This window comes from Vidua macroura, chromosome 1 (genome assembly GCF_024509145.1).
Source record: "Vidua macroura isolate BioBank_ID:100142 chromosome 1, ASM2450914v1, whole genome shotgun sequence".
In the NCBI taxonomy this organism is placed as follows: Eukaryota; Metazoa; Chordata; class Aves; order Passeriformes; family Viduidae; genus Vidua; species Vidua macroura.
Genome location: NC_071571.1, coordinates 73,993,522 through 74,020,064, shown reverse-complemented (window position 1 = coordinate 74,020,064; position 26,543 = coordinate 73,993,522).

The following is a 26,543-nucleotide window of genomic DNA, read 5'->3' as shown; positions in this document are numbered from 1 at the left end:
AATATCATTTGATATTAGAAATAAATGAGTTTATTCTATGTGAGTTTTAATGCTTTTTCTGTATGTAGCTTTCACTTATTTTGGTATTTTAAAATAGTTATGTTTGTTTTTATTGCTCTATTACTTCAACCAGCTTTTAACCAGAAACACATTATGTTAGAAATGTTTTACTAATATATGTGCCTTTATTTCAGGGACATTTTGTCCCATGCATACTAGATTGATATCTCTTCTCTTGAGAAACCTCTTCCTTATGATGCTTTTTTCCTTTTTTTTTTTTTTTTTTTTTTTTTTTTTTTCCCAGCTGTCTTCCTATTAAAAATCTATGTCCAGGCTTTATAAATTTTGAGTTCAAATCTAACAGTGTTGTTCCTTAGCTAAAGATAAGAAAAGAATATGGAACAATCTGATACAAGCCTCTTTCTGCTTCACATTTATAGCCTATTTTTCCTATTTCTCTCTGGTTTTAGGAAAAAAAAAAAAAAACATTCTAAAAGACAGGAAGTTGGTATCATCTGGAAGTTGGTATTGTAAACCAGCCCATTATTAAATAAATTTTCACACAATGCAAGTGAGTAACTTGTTCCTCAAAAATATTGGTTATGATCATGATATAGCACATCTTGAATTAAGCAGGCCAGCATGCCAACAGAAAACCTACACTATATGTTGAAGTAAACATTTAGCTTAATTACTGGTTTAGAATGATACTGCACCTTGCCTAGGGTTAACATTTGGGAATACCAATGTCTTTTGGTGTTCTTCTTTAGGTAAAGTCTTGCTCCAAACACTGTGTTGACTCATTACTTGAAATGGCAATGTGCAGACAGCAGTATTATTGCTGTATTTAAAACAGGCAAAACGTGATTTTTAAAAAAACTCATGTGTATGTAGCAATTTGACAGGAAGCATGACACTGCTACAGAAATTCAAGTAGAATTCAAGGAAGTGTGTAGAAAGCTTTCTTTCATTTGGAAGCTTTATTTCAATTGTTAGCATCTCTCTCAGAATACCCTAACTGAAATTCATTTCTCATCTTAATAAGAAATTATAGGTAAAAACAGTTTATGGTTCCTGTATCATGTTGGGATCAATATTGGCTCAGGAAATACCAACTCGGAACATTTTTTTCCTCCAAGTCCCAGAAAGTTTTCTGGACTGCTGGAAGCTTTCTGGGGAAGTGCCCCCCACATGCTTTCTACATTGCCTGGATCCAGTGCTTCCAGCTGTCAGCTCTGGAGATGATGTAGTAGCCCTACATTTGAGCAGCTGCAGTATTGGGTAGGTTGACTTACAGGCTGAAAGGACACCCAGCCTTCTGGCAGAACTGCCAAGTGGCCTCACAGGAGGTGGGCACAAGATTTCAGCTCTGCAACTCAGGAAGTGTTCATTTCACCAGAGCAACAACTCTTCAATTGCTGCAATCACTTCGCTTTTAATGAAGGTTTGGCTCCTGTCAACAGCCAGCGTAGAAGCCCTGAGGTCACAGCTGGACACTTTACTAGGTAGCACTCATCTGAAACTGAAATCAGTCTGTGATTTGAAATAGTGCAATTATGCTCCAGTTTTGGTCAATATAGCAATATATATATTTAATCTAGAAACATCTGTTTCTACTGCCTTGTCTCAAAAACCTTCAAAACTGCCTTTGTTTAAGTAGGGCTAGAAAAAAAATCAAACCTGGAGAAATTATATGCTTTGCATAAAAAAATTTGAGGGTAGTCAATATACTAGTTTGTTTAGGTATCTATTAGGCAAATTTCTCTATTGAGACTCAGGGAAGTGTCCTAACCAGGTTGATTATGGAGCCCAGTGTAGTTCTCAGAAACATTTGAAATGAGAGAAAATAGTTATTTTTTCAATATTCTTACATGTTCTTAACACTATTTCTGTAGTAGGCGTGGAACACAATGCTAAAATGAGACAGAAGCAGCTTGAAGCATAATCTGTTTAGTTTCTTCTTACGTCTGATTTACTAAATTGGGCTGCTTACAGTTGGGATCATCCAAGTAGGAAGTTGAGTCAAAAAAATCACACCTAAAATAAAAAGAGCTGTAATTCTGAAACATAAAATTACATGGTATACACAACGTATCACAAAAAGAAACTGCACAGTCATCAGTATTGTGAGGAAATCAGAAGAAAACAAATAAATATTACTTTGTCAGCTATAGTAAAAATTTTTATTTTCTTTGAAATATTTTGGCACTTCCTCTCAAAATCTTGTAAAAATTATTACAAAATGCATTTTTCTGTGGGACCATTATTCTATTTCCTGCCCCTCTGTCTTGTTTTTGGTATGTTTTACCCAACAAAATTTTCCATAAGTTGTGCATAAGTTTGGGTGTGCAAAAATTTTACAATTAAATGCACCAAAGGAGGGTTTGTTTTAATTTTCAAGAGTTCTGCGTTTAGATGGATTATTTATCAATGACGAGACCAAATATATTAAAACTGTTTTGTTTTACTGCGGCAAACCAGCTTTAACAGTTAAATACTTGTTCCTCTGAAAAACAAATAATTTGTTGGCATTAAAAAAGAGTGGCACTTCAAAGAGAATTTCCAAGCAAAACAATTCAACAGGAAAATTAGTAGTTTTAATTTCAAGAAAGAGTGGAGAATTAGCATGCGTAGATGATTGTAGGTTTATTCAGGTATTAATAGTGTCTAATGCTGCTACTTATTATTTTGCTCTAGTATCATAGAATAGTTTGGGATTCAGAAGGGTTCTTTGAAGACCATCAAGTCCCAATCCCTGCCATGGGCAGAGACACCTTTCACTAAACCAGATTTCTCAAAGCCCCTTCCAACCTGGCCTTGAACATTTCCAGGAATGGGGCATTCCCTGGGCAACAACCCAGGACCCTCACAGTAAAGAACATCTAATATCTATTCTGGACTTATCACCTTTCAGTTTAAAGCCATTCCTCTTGACCTAGCAGTGCATGTCCTTGGAAAAAGGTTCTCTCCTGCCTTCCTGAAAGTCCACTTTAGGTACTGGAAGGAAGCTATAAGGCCTCCTGAAAGTCTTCTCTTCTCCAGGCTGAACAATGCCGACTCTCTCAGCCTGTCTTCATAGATTAGGTGCTTCAGCCTACTGATCATCTTTGTAGCCCTCCTCTGGACTTGCTCCATGTATTTCTTATATTGCAGGTCCCATATCTGGATGCAGTACTTCAGGTGGGGTCTCACCAGAGCAGGGGTACAGAATCCCCTCCCTGGTCCTGCTGGCCACTCTGCTTTGGATGCAGCCCAGGATACAGTTGGCTTTCTGGGCTGCAAATATACATTGCTGGGTCATGTCATGCTTCTCATCCACCAGTTTCCCTAGACATTGTCCTAAAGGCTGTTCTCAATCCTTTCATCCCCTAATGTGTATTTATGCTCAGTATTGGCACAAAATAAGTGCAGGACTTTGTGCTTGGCCTTATTGAACCTCATGAGTTTTGCATGGGCCCACCTTTCCAACCTGTCCAAGTCCCTCTGGATGGCATCCCTTCCCTCCAGCGTGTTGATGGCCCCACAGAACTTGGTGTCATCAGTGAACTTGCTGAGGGTGCCCTTGATCCCAGTGTCCATGACAGGATGTTGAACAGCAAAAGTCTGCTGACCTCCAAGGAATGCCACTCCTCACTGGCCTCTGCTTGGACATGAACTGTTGACCTCAGTTCTCCAGTGCAAGCATCCAGACAATGTCTTATCCACTCAGCAGTCCACTCATTAAAACCATCTCTCTTCAGTGTAGAGACAAGGATGCTATTTGGAGTGATGGCAAATGGTTTGCACTAGTCAACATAGATGACAGCAGTTGCTCTTCTTTCATTCACTAAGGTTGTAAGCCTGTTGTAGAAGCCCTCTAGAGTCATCAAGCATGATTTGCCTTTAGTGAAGCCATGTTGGCTGTCACAAATTGCCTCCTTATTTTCCATGTATCTAAGCAGTGTCCAGAAGGATCTGCTCCAGGATCCTGCTGGTATAAGGTCATACCATATAGAAATAGAGGGCTTAGCATATAGCCCGTACGTCATATTATATCCCAGTACCACGGTAATGTTTGTTAGCAGAATGGGGATACATGCAGTAGAAGAAAATGAAAGATTAAGTCATCTTTGGAAAGTTTGCAACTTTTTTTTAATAACAACTTTTATATTTTTCCACTAATATGATGGCTGGGGTACCAGGAAATGTGAAAGTAGTCCTATGACACATTTTGTTCCTTTTATTTCATCTAGCACACAGATATTCTAAAATAGAAACAATACCCAGTCCTCACTGCTCACAAAATCCTGTTGTAAAGTGCATAAGGGTGTTACGCAAAAAACAGAGAATATTTGTTTGAAAGGCCTAGAAAAAGTGGATTGGTGTGAAGAGGAAATAGAATGGACTGTTCTGGGGAGTTCTTATTTTTAATAGTGTGCATGAAAAATACTTATCCATACATGCTAAAATTAATCAAAACAGTGGTTGAAGTTCAATAAAACTTTCACACCTCTTCAAAATCCTCTTTTTTTTGTCTGTCCTCCTTTGACAGGTTGTTACTAGTTGTTAAATTGAAAGAGGAATACATTACATAGTGTTTCTTGTAGACTATCATGCAAAAATTATTTTCTACTTCTAGTCAATATCCATTTTTTAATTTTCAGAAATACTGCTCATATAATTTCATATTATTGATATCATATTTCATATAATACAGATTGAAATAAAGATATAAATGACATGTATATGCTTAGCTTTTAACCTAGGGAAATATATGAAATAAGGATATTGATTCTCTCCAACATTCCTTTCTTAATTTCAGTGAGTTCAAGGAGGCTTCTTGATATACCTGAAATAGTGAAATTGTTAAAAAATTAAATTAAAATTTAGAAAATCCAAAATATTATATATTTTGTTATATCTTTTGAGAGAGAAGAGCAGATAGAAGCAAGTTTGCTCTGCAATTTCACATTATTTTACAGGAATGAAAATATAAATATATTGTTTGCTTCAGAGAATAGATGTAGGGAGGCACTTAAGCATTACACTATATACCCAAGAGAAGACTATATAAGGAGAAGGAAGAAGCTCTGATAATATGCTTGACACAGCCTACTGACAGAATATAAAATAAGGAATTTCCTGAATCCTGTAATTTACACAACTCCTAACAAATTACATATGTTACCCTTGTTTCTTTTATCATTTTGTTATATCTATCCTCCCCCCAACCCCCGACCCTTTAAGTCCAAAAGCAACAGTCCCCTCTTTCACTTAAAATTCTGGGCAGTTGCTGTCAAGATAGGCTTGCATTGAGGGGATAAGACAAATTCATTTGTTTAATTGAAGAATATGAACTTAAATCACTTTAGAGTCCAGCTCAGGCAGGTCTGTTGGAAGACTTAAATTTATTAAATTAATTGAGCATTGGGTTAGTTTCACAACTTTCACTGCTTTTTAAATGCTTTTTTTTTTTTTTTTTTTTTTACGTATAGGCTTTGAAACAGAAAATAAATAGAAAGAAACTTCCTGTTCATAGGTCTCCCGGCCATGGTTAAATGTAAGACTGTTCTTGTATTGTGCAATATCCCTTCTTACATCCTACTCTTATATTCTTCTGTACATAAAGGATAAGAAATTTAAGTTTTGACTATTGGATGCTTTTTTTTTTTGTGTGTGATTTTATTTACAGTCAAGGGGACAGTTTCACTTCTACATATGAAATATTTTCTTTCTGAGGTCACACACCTCTTCCACAATAAGGCTGTCAATTGTTCTATACAAATTATTTTCACAGAATTTCTCCTTAACTCTGAAATTTGTTGAGTTATCCAGTTCTGCCATGGGTTATGCCTTCAAGAATAAGGGTGCTTTCTTGACAATATTTGTTGTAATGAGCTCTGACTATTGGAGCTTAAAAGCAGTCAGGATCCCTCATGCACTGTGCTGTTCCCTTTGAGGATATTTTGTAAAGCTGAATAGCCTGGCCACCTAAGGGAACATAAGCTTTCAATAAGACAATAATGCTTCTCTGAACAAAAATATAAAAAATATACCCCCCCACCCCCCCCACCCACCCAATATGCAGTTTCCTTTTATGTTAGATTAGTACTTTTTATCAAACTAAGATAGATTTTTCACTAGAGTGAAAAATTCACTCAGAGGTCTATGATGGTTGTTGAGTCTAGTGGAGCAGAATCCAGGAATACAAAACTGAGAAGTAACTTTGAAGATTTCAGTTCATATTTTGAGAAGATAATGTGAGGACTTGAATGATGCTTGTTCTTGAATCTGTTTTGACTAGAAGACGTGGTTTTGTCCTCATCCTGATTCTGTCCATTCCACCTGCATTTTTCTGGCAGGTGAAAAAACTCCCAGAACTGGACTTTGCTTGCACTGGAGACCTTCAGTCTGTGCAGACACTAAATGACACTGCACTTTCTTCCTTCTACAGCAGCAACACCACATGAGCCTGAAATGAACTCCCTGGAACTCTTCAAATGGCTGGCAAATATGAATATTTGATTATTCATTTATGCAATATGCATATCCATATTTGGGGTATTCTGAGTGATAGCTTTATTTAAAAGTCTACAAAAAGGGTTTGTATTTTGTCTTCCATACTCCTATATTGTATGAAATTTAACTGTCTTGACTAAATGAGGCATAACCACACCTGAACATTTTCCTTTGTGAGTGACTGAAACACTTTGTCCCAAAGCTGTGTTTTCCTAATGCTTATTAGGAAAATAAGCATTCTTTCAGTAAAGGTTACCATCATTTCTATTTCATTGGGAATTGAATTATAGTTGTATCAAAAATTCCATATAATAGTGATATCTTCAAATACTAATCCAGAATAAAGATTTTTTAATGTTTTACAGATATTGGGGGTTTTCTCCTCTGAATTGTATTGTTTTTCATTAGAAATACTTCTGAAAACTTATAAAGATGTGATTGCTTTACTGTGGGTCCTTTACTTGTATTCTGAATTACCTCTGCCTACCTACACTTCCTATTATTTTGTTAACCTGGTACTGTGACACTGAAAGATATTTTTTTTTTACTTTTGTCTCCCCTTAATAAAAGCATATTTTCTAGAATCAACTTCTCAAACATTTTAGTTGTACTTTTATGATATAGCTTTCCACTTTAAGAACACTTCAGTTGCTCTGCAGTATCAAAGAGCATCTAATTAAATTAAGTTGGCATCAAGAAATATGTTGTGCTCCTGCAAAAGGAAACACTCACAACTTATGGAGAAATCTTAATGTCAATGATCACTTTGCTTACGTATTTATCCTAATTATAAAACATTTCCTTATTTTTAAGTGAATCTTACATAATACTCAAAAGTCTATTTTACACATCAAATTGAAAGCTTCTCTTCAATGTAAATTTCAAATTCTAATATTCAAAAACATAAAAGAAATCTACTCTTGGAATTGAAAAATATTTCAAGATAGATATTTTTAATTACATCTTGGTTCCTTTAAATATTTGACTTTATTATATATATTAAGTCATATTCTTTTTCCTGATTGAAACTTCTAATGTTCTTTCTTTATTGCTCTCTTTGTATCTGCAGTAATTTACAAGGAGACTAACATTTAAGACATTAGTGTAGGAAGAGTTTAGAGGGATGTGCTGAACAAAGCCTTAATAATTGAAGGGGAAGATAAACTTGTATAGAAAATTATTGTTAAATAATGGACAAAAATACCTAATGGAGTAAATATTATTTATGAAAAAAATTGAATGATAAAATATAAAGCAACTGTTTTTTCACTTGCCTGAATAGAAAATTTTAATTTTAAATGTAAAAATGGAAAAAAAAATGTAGATAGAAGCCACAGTTTTGTAAATAATGTTCCATCTCTCTAGAATTATGCTCTATTCATTAGAATCTGTACTAAGAGAATGCCTTCCTTAATTTTGCATTTTTTTCCAAGTTTCAGATTACATTTTCTAAATCCCAAAAGAAAGCTCTGATTCTAAAGTTCAAAAGATCACAGTCTTCTGAACCATTTCTTCTATTAGTATGAAAGCCTGGATAATTGCATAGCTCAAAGCAGTAAGCCTTGAAAAAAGTGGTGACTCAGCAGTGATTAGGCTGAGTGTGTTCCAGTAAACCAAATACCTGTCTCTGTCAGGAAAAACAACTGGCAGAGAATGGCTCGTATCACACCATTATACCACTTCCTACACTTCAGAAAGGAATGACTGGATCTAGAACTGCTTCCAGGCATTGTTCCTTCTGTGTCCTTCAGAATTGTTTTGGCAAATGCAAAATTTGTATTGACCAAACTATGAAAGCTATACTAACTATCTAGCTGTGAAAGAAACTAAGTTTCACAGCCTGGAAATGGTCCATGGAAGTATTTATTTTACTAAAGCAAACATAAGTGTGGACTGCTTTCAATAAATTGCTATTATCTATCCTAAGGAAGAGTTCATCCATCTCCCTTGCTTCTTTCGTCCCATTGCCTGGTTTTCAAATAAGTACAGATATTGAACTGTTTTTAATGCAAGCAGTTGGTGAAGTTTCTATGGCGACTAGTACTGAGACTAAATTTTACTTAGGAATATTTGGATGAAACATGCAGAAATAATATATTATTAAAGATCAAAGTGTCAAAATAGATTGCTGAAGGAGGTTCCAGAGACACAAACCTTGGAATTCTTGGAGTATTCTTGAAATAATCATAGAAATGTTCCTTTAAAAATGGCATTGGTATGGGCCATAGGAATGAAGGACAGAGATTAAATGAACTTTGTTGTCTTTGTTCCTTCTGATTGCTTTGAAACAATTGTACATAGCTGAATGTACTTATGAAAAATCCTCATATCTTACATTTGTCTATACCCTATTATAAAGAGAAATCAGTCTCCTCTGTTTTTCATGCTTGTTTATTTGTGATTAAAATTTATTTTTATTGAAGCCATAACTGATTTTGCATATACAGAAAAATAATTCCTCTCTACTTCTTCCCAGTTACTTGTTAATTTGCTGCTTATTCAGACATAATAATACAGCAATTCTTACTTAGTTTCATATACCATAGACATGTTTTAATCTTGTTTTCATACATTGCTATCCAGGAATATTTATACGGACTATGTTTACTAGCTGTATCCTGGTATACAGCTGCTCTTTAATATTAAAACAATTTCATCTAAGTCAGGCATCTTGCTACTCCAAAATAGAAAAAAAAATATGTGCATTGGTTAGATGTGTTGTCTTCCTGTTTGTTCAAATCTGGCTGCGGAAAAAGAAAAAAAAAAAAAAGTAGATTGACCTCATATATTCCATACTGCTCTTAATAAAACTATTAAATTCTGAAAATAGGTCCCTGTACTGATCTCTGTGGTACTTTACTCAGTACTTTTGTACTTTTGTACTTTTCTTCACATCAAAGTCAAAATCACAAATATTACAGAATTTAAACTCCTTTCTTATGAAATGTGAAACAGGTATGTTGAAAAAGAGTTGACTTAAAAGCTTGCTCATGATATATTTACCTTCTTCACTGCAAGGCTGGCCTAAAATCCTGCATCTGCTGATAAGCCATTCATTTCAACAACAGGTAGACAGATGAATTTCCACTTATCAAGTGCTATGAGAATCAGATTGTTCTTTACCTTAAACTGTGGCCAAGTGTCTCAGATATTTTAAAACTTTTATGATTTTAAAGATAACAATTTAACAAATATTTTAAAATAAATTTTTTAAATAGTTAATATTTTCCCCAAAACCTTACTCTATGAGCCAGCTGTATATTCATGTGGTTACTATTGTGTTCTTTACATTTCCTATGTAATATGGAAATACAAATTTTCCTGGTTTCATGAATTATTTGTTGCTTTATTTCAAAGTTTCTTTTCTAAGGATAATAATATCCTACTCAATGTAGATCATTATAAACCCATAATTGATTATTTTACCTTTGTTTTCCAAGTAATTTTCTCTATTTTATACTTTTGTAAATATATCTTTTTTATATATGTATTTTTATGTCTACTACTTCTACTACATGGGTCTCTATACTTCTTTTTTATAAGATAAAATATTGTATTTGCATTATCAGTAGTAATAATTTTTATGGTGTTTTCTGAGCTTCAATTCCTTTTGAATTAGATACATTAGTAGGTTTGTCAATATTGAAACTTTTAGCTTCTGCTCACCAAGAATTACTTATAGGTGAATTTTATATTCTAAGATACTTTATTCCCTTTTGTCAAGTCAAGAAAAATTTCTTTGAGAAAATTGAAATTATATCATAGTTCCCCTATTATCATGGTTTTCCCACTATTTTTCAAAGAACATGTTTGCCCACTCTATATCTTGCTATGATACTAACATTCTAATGACCTAAGGCTATAGTGTGCTGTATGTATACCAAAAGAACACAAAATTCTTACTCATAAAAATTAGTATATATAGCTATCTGACATTCAAGCAGATGTATTAATAAAGTGGAAAAATTGAATATACAAGCTGGTTTTATTCTAATAGAGAAACCCCTTTATTGTTTTTATTATGGCATTATTCATGTTAATTAGGTGAGGTTTTAATTTTCATTTTATTTACTTATTTATTTCACTTCAGTCATTTTCTGGCTTTCAGTCTGGCAGACTACCAGGTTTTCAGTTTAGGGTTTTTTTTTTCCCTCCCAATTACTCATGAATCATAATAATCAGATATTCCACTGGGATTTGTACTTACATACTTTTTAAATGGCAGCTTTCTAAGTTGAATATAATGCAGCAGAATACCACCTGGTGACTCCATCTGAAAGCTCAGCATTTGTGGATCTTTGTATTATCTTTCCTTCTAAGCTCTCTGTATTACTGGAGCTGAAATTTAAGGACATAGACATGATATGGATGTTTGTAATAGTTCAACACAACTTATTTGGAAAATATAGCAAAGCAAACAGGAATTTTGGTACATAAAAGGCAAAAAAAACCTCAAGATATCATCTTTTAACCAATGAAATACTTTCAATTTTAGAGAAGGAAATTTTGAAGAACAATTACAACTTGAGGAATTTTATGTTTAACATGAGGGGAACAACTCTAGCATATTCAAAATACAGTATTCTACATATTTTTTATATGGGCCGATTGAATACATTGTGCTGTATATGCTTAGATAGAGCAGTAAGATATTTTTGCAATTTGAAAGCCAATGAGGTCATAAATAAGTTTATTTTGTAATTTTGCTATTCACTTCTAACTGAATTTCTGAATGTGAGATTTTTTTTACAGTTTGCATGTGTTATATGCCAGGAAAAATAAATCAGCTGTGTAGGCAGAAAGCCAAAGAACAGCCTTTTATAAATATGTGCGTTTCTGTGAGTAAACAGCAATGTAAAACAAAATTTGGTGTATTATGTTTTAAAGACACAACATTTTGCATGCAAGGAAAATATCAACAGAACATGAAAGAAGGTTGATGGAGAGCGCTCAAGACACAGTTAATTACCTGGGAAGTGATATTTAGCACCATGTTTTTCTGTGGCCTGTTATTTTGTTTGAACAGCACTGCAGACTCCCCTCCATCCATTCAAGTGGAGTTTGTGCTGCCTGTTGCAAACATGAATGATAATTAACCCGGTGTGATTCTGAAAGTAGATAGAAGGAAAACAAGCTAGTTAGACTTCTGAGCCAGAGTAAAATGCACTCTTTTTGAAGGTGGATGTATATTTGGTCAGAAAAAATATGGGGAATGGGAGGGGAGTGTAACAATTCTTAGTATAATTTCATATGCAATTCAGAATGCAATAATACTATCTTTTTAATTAGCACTCCTGGTAATACTCCCTATATGCACAAAGATTTCTGAAGTCCGTGGAAAAACATTGAGCCATGCAGCACAGAAATGAACTGTCTCCAAAGGGAGCCAGGTAAGAAAGATAAATGATTTAAAATAAATTAGAAAAGTTCAGAAGCAGTTTTGAATTTGTTAATATCTGTGTAATCTTAATCCAGCCCAAGTGCCTCTGTCCTGCAATCTCAACGAAGTGGAGCTCAGTTTCTTATGTCAGAGAGGGAGCTGGAGTGAGTAAATATTTGTGTGAATTGGAAGGTGCTGATGATACAAGGGAATGGTGCAGTTTCAGTCTGCATCATCCTTCATGACCTCAAGGTGGTCAAGTTAATGATCTGTGGTAAAATGACACCTGCTTACTTGACTGACTGCAATCTAAATAGCAAACTGTGGTTTATAGGCATAGAACTGTTTTTCTATTTATATATTTAAAAATGTACCTGTTAACCACCCCTTGATGGCATTTCCCAGAAAAGGCTATTTTCTCTCCTGAAGTACTTTTCCTTACCAAATAAAGTCCTGCCCTGAACTGTGGAAGTTTGAATTTTAAGTGTGAATTAATTTAAATAATGTTCTTATTACCTTTTATCCTAAATTACGTGATATCACGTATTATTATGAACTAACTAAAAGTGTTTGAAAGCCCATATCCATCAAATAATTTACTGCAATTTTGGTAGTATTAATCCTGTGGAAAGGCCAGTCACTAGTAGAATGATGAGGTACCACGGAAATCCAAGCTGTTCTCCAAATTATTATACAGTTTTATTAAAATAGGAAAATTGCCAGAAGCAAACTGAGAATCATATTAAAATTACTTTGAAATGCTCTTTGCTCTCACATTGTCAGGTATTACCAGGCATTAGTTCAAGGCTCATGTCATCAGCTTGGATTTTTAGAGCTACATGTTAAAGGTCTTAATAGATGTTTCATAATTTTTCAAATATTATTCTCCTTTTTTTTTTTAATAGAGAAAATTATTCTCCCTTTTTCTGCAGAGAATTAATCCCAAGGTTTTATGTTAATGCAATACTTATTTTATTATTTTTAGTAAAGTTGTATATAATTATTACCCACAGATATTGTTGCTAGGTATAAAACTCTTCAGGAGACCTGTACTCAAATCTTATATATATATATATATGTATATGTGTGTGTGTGTGTGTGTGTGTGTGTGTGTGTGTGTGTGTGATAACAACTTGATTTTGCTGAAAATTGTGTTCAGCTTTGGAAAAACATAAATATGCAAGAAAGGAACAATCAGAAGCTTTCTCCTCAAGTGGAAGAGCTTTTGAGAAAAAGCTAAATGATGCCTTTCATTTTCCCCATATTCCTTGCCAGTCATTCCACCACAACCCCCCCACACATATACACTTGAAATGACACCTTATCTATAAATAATGTGTTGCTGTTGTGATATCTCCTAATGCTGTCCTCACAGATGCAATACTGTGCCAAGATTTAAATATTCTCACTTCCTGGAAGTGATTAACATAAGTCAACTGATTTACTTCCATCTGTCAGGTGGCAAAAGATTAACCAGCAGAGCTAAAGCAAGTAATTTGTGGTGGTTCACTGTCATGAGAGACAAACAAGTCTCTTAATTGGAAATTGACAGCTCTGGCACTCATTTGAGCTAAGCTTTTGCTTGCATTGCCTCTTGAGTCACTTCGCTCAATCTATAGCTAGTCATTAAAACACCATGAAATTCTCTCTGCAGGTACATAAAGCCAGATTTTTGCCTGTGGCAGACTTAATTAGGTAACAGCTGGATATTCAATCTTCACATAAAAAGAGGAAAATGCAAGAGATGCAAATGCGTCTCAAAGCATCATGAAAGGAAAGGTTTGCATGAGCAGTGAATGATCTTGTCATGATGGTATTTTCATATAAATAGTAAAAAAAAAAGATGTTACAGAGGGGGGAAAGTTGTTTATGTCAGACATCAACTCAAACAATGACTGAACTATAACAACACATGTAAATTGATTACACTATATGGGTAAATGGCTTCTTTTCAAAACTAAACATCTGCAGGCCAGAAGTGGTGGGATGTGATTCTGAATTCAAATGAGCTGAATATTTTTCTAATGTAGTTTTATTCTAGGAAATATTTATTTATGGAGATTTTTCTCTGCAAACAGAACTGCAAAGAACAAAATTACAGCTTGCAAAAGATCCACTGCGTATGTATGATGCTTATAATGCAATTTTTACTGTAATACTTTTAGAAAACTATGTGGATATGTAATTAGCATACATTCCTTGAAGTGGAAAAAGAAGAAAGATGTAGAAAATTTCTGGTTTTATTGTACATATTAGTTCTTATGCAATAACTGATTGTAATTGTCTTCTGTTCTAGTGGTTTTAAATAAATATGACTTGTAGCTTATATACAGTTTTCCACACTATGGGAAATTGGTCTTGCAATTATGTATCATATACATTTCCATTAAATTATCAAATTCTGTTTCTGAAGTTATAGGGTTGTTTGTTTTCACTTCCTATAGGAAAGCTTTTGAAGAATCCTGTGTTTCCACTGACTTTGAGCTTCCTTTTCACTGTCAGCATAAACAGAAGACTGAAATAGTTTTGCTCGAACGGCTCATCTACTTTGCTCCTATTCAGCTGCACCTGGAATGTTGTATTGAATTTTGATAATTTTGATATCAGTATTTTCTTTTACAAATTGCAGGAAGTCAGAAAGATGCAGAGAGTTTTTTATGAAGTTATAAAAAGATGAGTCGCTTCACTCAGTTACTTAAACATACCACCAAAGGTGAAAAAGCAACCACTAAAATCTTGACAGCAGTGTGAGTTGTCAGTTTAGGGATGATTCATGCAGAAGCAGTGTTTTGTACATGGATCACTTGTAGATTCCCATAAGGATTCATCCTTCAAAAATGGCAGTCACAGTAGGCTAAAAAAATAATTACACCTTTAAAAAGTCCCAAATATTTAAAAAGCAATAAATGTGGGTTCTTTGTGTTACAATAACTGAGTCACTGATGTAACCACAATAAAGTTAATAAATCTGCAGTAATAATAAAGCTGTTGTAATCTCCGTCAGTTGTAAGCATACATTTTTCAAATCCATGTCATCAGCTTCTCTCCCATCTTTGCTTTGGTTTTACATGCTGTAATCTTTTATTGCACACCATTCAGTGCCATAAGGGGAACTTTTTTCATGCTTCTTAAGTTTCCTTATTCAGGACTTTCACAGCAACAGTTCTACTTCCATGAAAACAATGGGAAAGTTGAGAAAAAATATACAGGTGGAAGTATGGGGAGTGAGGCACATGAAGGATGTGTAGGTGCTACAGCTAGACATTAGTAAAGTAAGTAGACAGGTGTTGTAAGGCTACTGATGTTTAAGTAAATGAGACAAAAATAAACAAAACCAAAAATACAAAACCAAAAAAAAAAAAGAAAAAACCAAAACCCAAACCCAGATAATAAGAAGAAAGCAATGAAATAATAACAGAAAATTCTGTTATTCTGTTTTCAGGTGCAGAGCTTAGAAGAACCAACCTCAGAAAGCCATTGTCTCAGAGAGATACAGAACAGAAGGAAGAAAATTTCTCAATTTTAGTTGACTGGAAATGCACAGCCTAAGGTTTTATTTTCTCTTTCCTAATTACTGATCTAACCTCTATTCACAACTGCAAGGAATGAAATCATGAAATCTATGCCAATTTAATACTCTCTATTTTTTTATGACATACATTTCAGCTAAGTTTTAGTGTTTGGCTAGCTAATATTTCAAATAGTTCTAAACTCTTTTTTATCTCTTTCAAAGAATTTTCAAAAATATGTCTTTCATGGAGACATTAAAAAAAGGATAAAATTATGAGTCAGAAATATTGGCTTCCTGAGCAATCTGAATGATCTGTCAGATATGTCAATCAGCTTGCACCATTCTGGAAGAATTGAAGGCCAGATGTGTTATCCTGAAGTGACGCTAGACATCTGAATTCAGGAAACTGAATTTCACACAACCTTGTTTCCTTCTTTAAAAAAAAAAAAAAATATATATATATATATATATATATCTTATTGCAAATATAGTTCTTTCCAGTTTAAGGTGAATATTTTAATTTACTTTAGGATGTCTGAAATGACACTTGAGTGCTGGTGTTCAGGCAACTGAATCCCACTAATGTTACCTCAAAATAGAATGCCACCTTTAGCAGGTGATGAAATTGCTCTTAAATTAATCGGGATGTCTGGGATTTTGCTGGTGCTTTTCTTTAGGAATAAAAGCTCATACAAGTTTCCATAATGGTTAACATTAAAAAGGTATATCTGTTTTTCAGGCTCTTGTCTCAAACTGCGTGGTATCTGAAGACACAGAAGAAGGAGCAAGAAAGTTTGCGTAAGATGGTGCTGGAACTTGGATGTTGGCTCTTACCTTGAAATATGAGTGACATCTAATGTATTTTTATAGGTGATTTTATTACCAGTGGAAATTGTTTTTAATTTTCATGAGCAACAGGCCCATCAGAATAATAAATCCACAAAATGGTTTAGTTTTGCAAGGACTATAAAGAGTGTTATTACCAAAACAGTTGTTGAAAAATCTTATGCATGACCTTCTTTATTAAAGCAAAATTTGTTCTCTTCCTTTTGTTAATAAGGCCATAGTTCATTTTTATTGAAGCACAGCATATACCACATGAGTGCTGCTTTGTGAACAGAGAGGCTGGGGAAGGAAGATAAACAACTTCAGAAGAAATAGTCCTTTTTCCTGCTCTGATTTCAGGAGTGCCTAACATATTTGACATACCTTTAATGGAATCTTTCACTGTAATGGTAAAAACTTTAGAATACATTAGGTACATTTAATTCTTGGGTCAAATTCCTTAAGTATTCACCAAATAGATTTATTAAAAATTATTTAATATTATGTGGAACAGCAGATGGCTGATGGAAACTATTGCTCAGCTATTTATTTTAGTTTAGAAGAACATCTAGATATTTTGTCTTATTTTTTTTTAGTTCATTTGTGCCTTATGAATAATTTCAGGTTATATTTTTTACTTATTGATCTTTTCAGTATGTGCTGCATTTGCACGTGAACTTCTGGAAAAAAAATTGGGAAAAAAAAGAGGCCCTATTGTGCCTGTAATTGTTTCTTTACCTGTAGCCTCCTCAATAAGCCTAAAATGAGAGTAGTACCTGTCTTGCAGATTGCTTACTAATGTGTGAGTTCTTTTTCATTAAACAGAATAACTTGAATATAACAGGAGACAGTCTTGTTTTTCATTGTGTTTATTGGGATTGCTAAAGTTTCAACATTGTGTCGAGCTTCATCCATGTTAAATGAAGGCTGGAAATCATTCAGCTCCCCAGCTCCCTAGTGATTCAACCATCTCATTTAATAAATGTTTTTTGGGTTTTTTTTCTCCTGATCTTTAAAGATTTCTAAATTATAGGGTCATTTACATTGCTGCTCATGAGTAAATGGGTTTTTAGATGTCCAGAATCAACTGTTATATGCATTTTGTCTTTATAAATACAGCAATCAAAATAAATCAGTGATTGATTCCCATTAGCAAAAGAACATTAGGAGATAAAGGTTTTATTATTACAATATTATAATATTTTCTGTGCTCATTATTATTGTTTGTGTGTGATGAAGCCTTGTCAAAATATTGCTTTACTGATGTTCTATAAGAAAAAAAAATGGAACTTTAAAAATAAGTAAGTAGAAATTAGTTGTATTGATAAAATTAAAGGAATTGAAGTTTATGTTTAAATATTCACTGAAAAATCAGGTACCTATTGGTATTTTGAGATTGTATTTTCATATTCAAATCATATGCTCAGGATGATACCACTGAAATAGGGACAAAAAAATGTGAGTAAGATGACTTTGTTTGGAGACTAGAAAAGAAAAATAGAGACTAGTAGAAAAGAAAAATAAAACTGATGCCAATAGATGGAAGCAAGAAAAAAAACCTTTAAATTGCTTAGAATCTTCTGGTCTGATATTCTTACACTACAACATTGTGTTTGACACCTGAAATGATCACCAGACACCAAAAATAATTGCCAAACCCTCATCCATCTGCTAGGGTGTGGCCAGGGAATACTGTTTAGCAGGTCCTTAGGAATATGCATTTGCAATTTATTTGTTCTTAAAGGCTGACGAGGATGAGATTTGTCACAGGTTCTCAGGGTCATTACTTGACATTAGGATTCTCAGGAAAATGAAAAGACACCTCTGACATTGTTTAGAGCCCTTTTGGACAAGACTTAGTGGATATTCTGACAGTGTGATCTAGGTCACATTTCTGTTGGGTTGAATGTACAGATTTATTTGATTACAGGTTGTGGCCTATTTATTAGGAATTAAGTGTGGTTTAGTACACAGATATAATATCAATGAGAGCAGAGAAGAAAAAAATTAAATGCAGTATGACAAAAACAAGACTTTAGAATACACTTCAGAAAGGAGATTTGGGGTTCATAATACAAGTACTTCATGTTTTGCTAAAAGCTGAGAAGAGCTTTACTATTGGTAAGTGAAAAAAAGTGTAATTTTCAATAAAAGATGCAGTTCTTTGTCCATGAAAAGCAATTTCTTTCTGGGTGCTTTATGGAAATACAACTTGTAGTATTATTTCTGTCCTTGCCTTCTCTGAAGCCTCTGGGCTGGAATCATGCTTTGTTGTTATGTACCTGGACTTTTTTGGTTAGGAATGTAGCTACCTTTCTCTTGAATTTCAGTTGATAAACTCAGTGTCTACTGTACCTCTATAAATGCTGTTTAATTGATCATTAAAATAACTTGCTTGCATATGAAAGCTCACCAGTTTTTCAGGAAGCATCCAGGAATTTCCATGCAGATGTGAGTTTATTAGATACCATGAAGTAAAGTAACATTCTGGTATTTGTAGACCTACTCCCAGTGAAATAATAGAATGACTTTTATTAATATTAATGTGCTTGGAACAGGATAAAGGAAGAAGAGAGACAGAAGTGATAAAAGCTACCTTTAGTTATTTCCAGATAACTTGTAGCAATCTCAAGTGAAGTTTCATCTGTGAATAAAGGCAATATTTTTTCTCTTGTGCCCTAATTTCTTTAATAGCATGGTATTTTTAAGTAGTCTATACAGCTATCAAGTGATAATTTAACTGGAATAGGTAGTAAACCTGGACTGTAGGACATATTCTTAATAGCTATGATTTATTTTTACAACTAAATAACACAAAGTGAGCAAGTGTAACCATGAAACCATGACTTACTCAGAATAAAAGAGATGAATGAGTAATATCAGAGTAATATGCATGCAACATTAATATGTATCTATAATTAATTTATGTACTATATGCTTGATGTACGTATACCACAATGATAATTTTTATATGATGACATTTCAAAACTATGAAATATAACTCAAAAGTAAAATACTAAATTAAAAACAGAGCCAAACCTCCTTAACTTAAAAGATTTTTTGATGGAAAGACAAAAGAAAATTGAAATATTTTTTGCCTTCTTTTCCCAGTGGTCTTATAAGCAGTGATTTTTTTAATAGTGATTAATTATTCTAACCTTTTTCAAAAAAGATGATTCATAAAGCAGAAGATTAGTAGAAGATACAAAATTATTATTTGTTTGTTTACTTCTTGAAAGCTGGCATAGTTATTATCCCTCCTTCCAAGTTCCTATACATGTCTGTAAACTTCTTAAAAGACATTATTGTTTTGGGAGTGTTCTTACTGTCTTTGTCAGATGCTGAAATTCTGTTTCATTGTCACTGTCTATCTTCAATCTCTATGAATTTCTTGACACGTGAGAAGGGAGCATTTTCCATGAAACTTGCCAACACACCTCTGAGCACCAGTTCCTGGACAATTACAGGATCCCAAGATACAGAAATTAGCTTTGTTTCCTCAGTGCGTGTATAAAGAACAGAAAAAGTGAGTCATAAAGAAAGTTTACTGTTCAGGGAGAGTTGGTCACTGATTTGATCCATGTATTAAGGTTGTGGAACTATGTTAATGGGTATAAATGTCTTTTTTAGCTGTATGGTATTTGGAGGTCTGATAGAAATTTTCACTGGGATGCAACTGCTGGACCAATAAGTCATTTAAGTCACTTGTTCTTGGCTTATTCTCCTTCTTCCTTACCCCTAACCGCTTTTCCCCCTGTGAGCAATTTGAACAAGTTTTTTTCCATTTTTTTTTCTGTAATTGTGTGACTCGCTGGCTGATCAGAGGCCTTTTGGAGCTTGCTTCTGGTCCACATCTTTTGCTGGGATACCTGGGGAATGCATGCAAACTATTTGATTCTAATTATGCATCTTAAAAGTCATTGCCGGCATTTATTACAGAGTTACAATTGCATCCTTGTTTTCTAGAAAAATGTCAGTTCCTTTTTCTGGATATTCTCCTGCTTTGCATTTTCTTCTTTGACAGTGTGCCTTTTCCACTTCTTAAGTTATTACCCCTGAATATAGGTATGTATTTCAATGATTTCAAAAATATAACAAGATTCCTTCATTCTGAATATTATACTTAGTAGCTTGGATGGCTTGGAAAACAATCTCTTTAGAGACCTTTCTGTGTCCCCTCTTTTCTGCTTCACCTCTGAAAGGTATTAAACACACAGACTAGTCTTGTAATTCTACGAAAAGAATTTAGATACAATGCAGTCTCCTTGGAAAGAGTGTGTGGGGTTTTTTTATTTAATATCGTCTCTTCTTTCCATCTGTTTTAATTTTATTTGTCTCCTCTTTCTGCTTTAATTGTTTTAGGATTTTGACCTATTGCAACAATCTCACAAGAAATGCAAACCAGTCAGCTATTAATGTTTACTCTGATTTGATCTACAACTCTTGCTCTGCTTAATCTTCGATTGCGTGTGGACCATAGGCTTCAATACTAATGATATATTACTTGTATGTTTTGCTGTGTCACAATTGGCAGTAGGAAATTATTCTCCCACCTATTATTAATGCAGCTTTAGGAGGAAAATATTTTCTGTTATACATAAATATTTCAAATTTCATTCAAATATGTATCAACTTTCACTAAATATGATCAGTTTGCAGGAATGGACCTCAAACATATTTATTTCAGCATAGGACATGCTATGTGCTGAGGCAAAGTAGAGACCCATTGGATAATTTTTCTATAGAAAAGTTGTAATTGTTCTAAAGCATGCCAAACAATTTGATAAACATACAGCAAATCATATCTAGTGGCTCTCTCCACTTTAAAAAATGTGGGGTTTTTAATAGTTGCTACATTTCTGAAGCATTTTAGTAATCCTTCATAATCAAAGATATTTTTATATAGCACAAGTCAGTTTTTGTTAGATTAAAACACCAATGAATTGTTGTGGGGTTTTTTTTTTATGTTTTGCATTGGCACATAGGAATATTCAGTGTCATTCTTAACTGTTTTTCTTGTCTCTTGTCAATTTAACTAGGACCTTTAATCTTATTTAAATATCTAGTTTGTTCTGCCTCCATTTCTGATCTGTAATAAAATTAATAGATATGTCCCAATGTTGCTCTCAAGTAAGGTAAAACATTGACATTTTTGAACACTATAAGCCAATATTTTTTTTTTTTCTCCATGGAAGAAGTGGTGATTGATGACATTGCCAGGTATGATTGGAACAATTTTTCTATTATGAAACAAAAATATTACATCTCTGCTTAACTGTTTCATTTTTTAATTAGGATGCTAACATCAGCGTGTCCCTTGTGTGTTTTTTTCTCTTTGAACTATTCAATCTAGGTCATACTTTCTGCACCTTTCTGCATGGCACAGTAAAAATTAGACAAGGTTACAAATAGATACAGGCTAAAATACCTAGAAATAATTTTAATAGTTATTGAGATTAAACTTATGAATAGCTTACAAGGATTTACATTTGTATTCAGGCTCAATTCTACAGCACATTAACTCATTTGCAACCCTTAGTACTTTATAGCAATATTTTTATCTTAAGCTTGCTAACACTACATTAGATAATGTTTATATATATGAATGACTGTGAACCTAAGAGTGAGGTTTTTCCACTTATTCACAATCAAAGGCAATGGAAAGAATGGAAAAGAAGAAAAAATTGTGTGCAGATTATTTGAAAGGTCACAGCTCTGAAACAAAACTTAAGTAATCTTTCATTTGAGTTTCCCTTTGTTTCCCTATCATTAAAATACTACTTATTCCAGATTTCAGAGCCTTCATAAACCAGCTTTGACACTGACTAAACTATACCTATATAAAACTAAGAAGCAAATTTTGCTACTGGAAAATATCCCTTTGCAAATATCCCACAGACAAAAATGTGAGTTAACAAAAAAATCCAATCATTGCAGTGAACAATTACTCTATTTAGGGCAGATTTCTACAGCAGTACTTATGTGCTTAGTTCCCAATGATTTCAGTGAAGCGTTGGGGAGAGGATGGCACTATGCACCAAGTCTTTTATGACAGCTGTCTCCATAGAGAGAGCTGTGTACTTTCTTATTTTAAACATCAAGGGCCAGCACCCATCAGGAAAGGCAGAATGAAGATATTGCTTTCTTTGAAGAAGAGTCTGAGGGCGGACATTATAAAATACTCTCAAAACTCATTAAGAAAAATAAAAGAGTAATTGCACCAAGAGCTTTTTGGAAAAAAAGCAATAGGTTTAAACTGCAGTGAGAAAGCTTACAGTTAGGTGCAAGGAATAGGAGAGTTTGTTTACAGTAAGAATTGAAAGGTATTTGTCAAATAAGGCTTTTAAGATTAAGCAACAGTTCTTCTGACTGTCATTGTGATATTTGGTACAGTTGATGCTGCCTTAAAACAGGCTTCTGGTCTAGATTACTCTTGAAGTTTCTTGTAGCTATGGTAGTTTAGCATCTATTGAAATATAAAAACAAAAACATCACCACAAAGAACTTAGAAAACCTGCATGATAGTAAAGGTTGCATTCTGTAACATCACAGAAAGTTTTAAGCTGGAAGGAACATCTGGAGATTGTGTAGTGTAATCTTCCTTTGAAAGCAGGATTTAGGTTATTTGGGGCTCTGTCAAGCCAACTCTTTGATATTTCCAACAGGGAAGATTGCATCACATCTCTGGGCTACTCATCTCAGTGTTGAACTGTTCTCATGGTGAAGATATTTTTTTCTTACATGCAAGTAGAATTTTCCCTGAATCAACTTGTGCCCTTGCCTCTTTTCCTGTCATTGTCCATTGTCCATTCCTCTTGTGGAAGAGGAATTTCTATGATCTCTATAAATACTTCTCATGTTTTGTAAGTGGATTGATAGATAAGATTGCTGATGTTGCCAGCAATATGAATTTGTATTGAAGGGATACCAAAGATTTGATATATATCTTACTTTCTCCTAGGAGTTCTTTCTTTTTTTTGCCTTAATCTCAAAACAAAACCCAGAAACCCAGAAAACCATGTCCACTTTGGGCATTTGTTTTCAAGTTTCTCAGTATGGTCAGTCTTAAATCAAGGCTTCCTTCTCAACAGAATGCCTCAGACAATATATATCCTTTTAAGCACTCCTAGGATGCTGCTATTACTGTTGAGAGAGAGGTATGATAGCCTGCAGTCAGGACTCCCAGCCAGCCTTCACAGGAGTGTGGCAGAGAAAAAGTTTCTAAGAGATTCAACTAGTTTTAATAATTAAGTAGCAGGTTTCAAATGTAGTGTTTTTATATTTGAAGAATAGTGCTGTACTTTGATACTCATGTTTGTTATGCTCTATATTTGCTTTTATGAATACAAGAATACAAGAAAGCGGAGAAAAAATTCCTTATCCCTTATTACTCTTCACACATCAAATGCAGTAGAGTTACCCTGAAGTGCCTCTAAGATATTTTGCAGCCTGATTGTAGTTCTAAACTGATTTTACAATAAAATAGTCATAATTTCAATTGAATTACTTGAATCTTATGCCATTATCAGGAATACTTATGTAAAAAATTGTTGGGAGGAGTATTCACTTGTGTCACAGTTCTTATAAGAATATAAAAAACATAATGGGCAGTATTTATCACATTACTTAAAACATCCAAAGCAAGTTGGTTGTTTCTGATATTTTTTCCTTTAATATATCACTTATGTAGTTAAGAACTGAATATCTCTCATCTCTAATGTTATCGTACGTTCTTGGTATACAACCTGATTCCACAAAATGAATATGTTCAAAAATAGCTCCCAGTCTTCAGTACTGAGGACACAGTGAATGCAAATGGCCAGAAATATTTTCCAGAAATGGTTGTGATTGTTTTAAACTTCTTGAAGGTGCACTAAACTGTAATTAGGCATTAGAAATGAACTAAAATCCATTCCATAGCTGGAAGACCAAACTTACCTCCACCTAGCTTTAACTCTAGCTGAGCTACCTCAACCCTTGACATTTCAAATGCATTGAATATTTTATTATTCTGTTCCTATGGATCTGTTTTGTGAGACATAATCCAAAATAACAGATCCAGAAATAGAAGAGTTTTGTTTTATTTTAAAGTTGACTTGCTGTGTCACACCTCATTTGTCATGCCATTCTGCATCTCGTAAACAACCAAATACAATGATACACTCCATAAAATATGAGTTATGTCTCCAAGATTTTATCCAGGTTGTTTCCATTTCTGGAAATACATGTACATGTCTTTTATATGCAGATGATGGATCTTTGCTCATAGTTTCTTAAAAACATAAATAGTGAATGGCAATTAATATTAGTGACATTCTGTCTTTTCCAGAAATGTATAATAACTTGCCAGTCTAAAACTTGGATTTTATTGCTTTGTTTTTGGTTTGATTGTTTGGATTTTTTTGGTGACCGAACCACAGATACTTTTTAACTTACCCTGATTTTTTGAAAGTGGATGCTTAGTATTTCTAGAAGGCCAGATACCTCTGTCACAAATACTTTACTCATATTTGCCACTTATTTATGATAATCTTGGCCACTTATATAGGATACAAAACTTTGGGAAGAGAACCACCATTCAGCACACTGGTCACTTGAGAAAAAATGTATCTTTGCAAACAAACAGATGATCTACAACACAACTCCTTCTGTTCATGCAGTCTGCTTTCAGTTATGTCAGAAATTAGCATAATATCATGGTATGAGAAATGCTGTCAGCTGCTTAGTCTTTATGCTGACGGTATGTAGAATTGGAATCTGTGAAAGAAAGAATGTATTGCTTTGAAAAAGAAAAAAGTGCTTTCTTAGGTACCATAGCAGACAAAACAAGTAAACAGCCTGAACCTAATTCAAAGTTCATTGTTGTCAACAAATTTCTTTCCCTTGACTTCTGTAACTTCTGAACAAAGTCACAAGGGAAAAGGGTGATAAATGTATTGGCATTAGTGCTAATCCAATTTAAATAATATAGATTATATTATTGTCTGACATTCAAACCATAATTGCATAAGTCTGCTCCATGTATTTGCTGTCAATTTTATGGATGTTTCATTCACTTAGAAAACAAACAAACACATAATGTTCTGTTTGCTTTAGTATGCAAGAAATTTGAGTGCTTAAGAAGTTTATTTATATTCCTTGTTGCCTGTAAAGATGCCATTTGTGTATAAACTCAGTGAGACGTATGATAAAGCCAACTTTGGTACTCAGGTGATAAGCAAATATCATTCCTAAATCAGTTTCATAAGTTAATTTTTAAAAAAGTAAAAAAAAGAAAAAAGAAGAAAAAAGGAAAAAAAAAGATACTAGACTGAAGATTCTCAGAGGCAAAGTAATATATGGGTTCAGCAAAGCCATAGGGAAGATAATTTCAATCAGACAGTTATAATGAGATAAGGCAGATGGATAGGTTCAAAACCAGTTTTGGCTTTAGGAAATTAAAAATAAAAAAGAAAAAAAATAGGAAGGAATTAGAAGTACATAATTTAAAGCCCTTATCATGATAAAGAGAAAAGCTAGAAATAGACATAAGATTAGGATGGTTAAGGAAAAGCAGTGTTGTCTTCACCTTTATTTTAGTAGCTTATTTGACTCAAACTTTTTTTTCATTTAAGCTGCCTTTTTATTTAAAAAGAAGCTACAACTAATCTAGAAAACACAGCTCTCAATCAGTTCAGGTTACTAATAATTCAGTGTGCTTTAGATTAATGTCTCTCCTTTTCTGAACTCTGCATATGACAATTCTTCCCTGTGATGAAAAATACATGTTTTTTAAGGGGCAGGTGGAAAGAGTCTTTTCCTCTGACTCAAACAGAAATGCAGGTAAATGATAAATATAATTTTTGTGATGTCTGAGAATTTTCTATTGATAAGGGATGTTTGCTATGGATGAGATATTGTGAACCTCATTATGCATCTTGAGATGTACAACAGATTGAAGATACTATTTAGCATCTCTGAGTATAAAGACAAATCATAAAGTTGTAAAAGCAGAATCCTTGAAATTGCAACTTGCTAGACTTTAGATCACTTCCCTTATTTCAAAACCAAAAATATGGAAGACAAAACATAAAAGCATGTAACATGAAAGTTCAGAAGAAATCTCCTTTCTCCCAAAGCTAATGTTTGCTCCCGAGCATTTTTGACTACGGAGGTGCAGTAAAACAGTCTGGCTGAAGTTAAAGCTTCAGAAATCTTTCAAACAAACAACAAATCTAAAAAGGTGTAGATAGACGTGAGATATCAAATTTCTGCAACTTCACCTAACTCCATCATCCCTCCCTTGGGTATCAGGGCCATCTGAAGGCAGCAAGGTGACTGTATTTGATC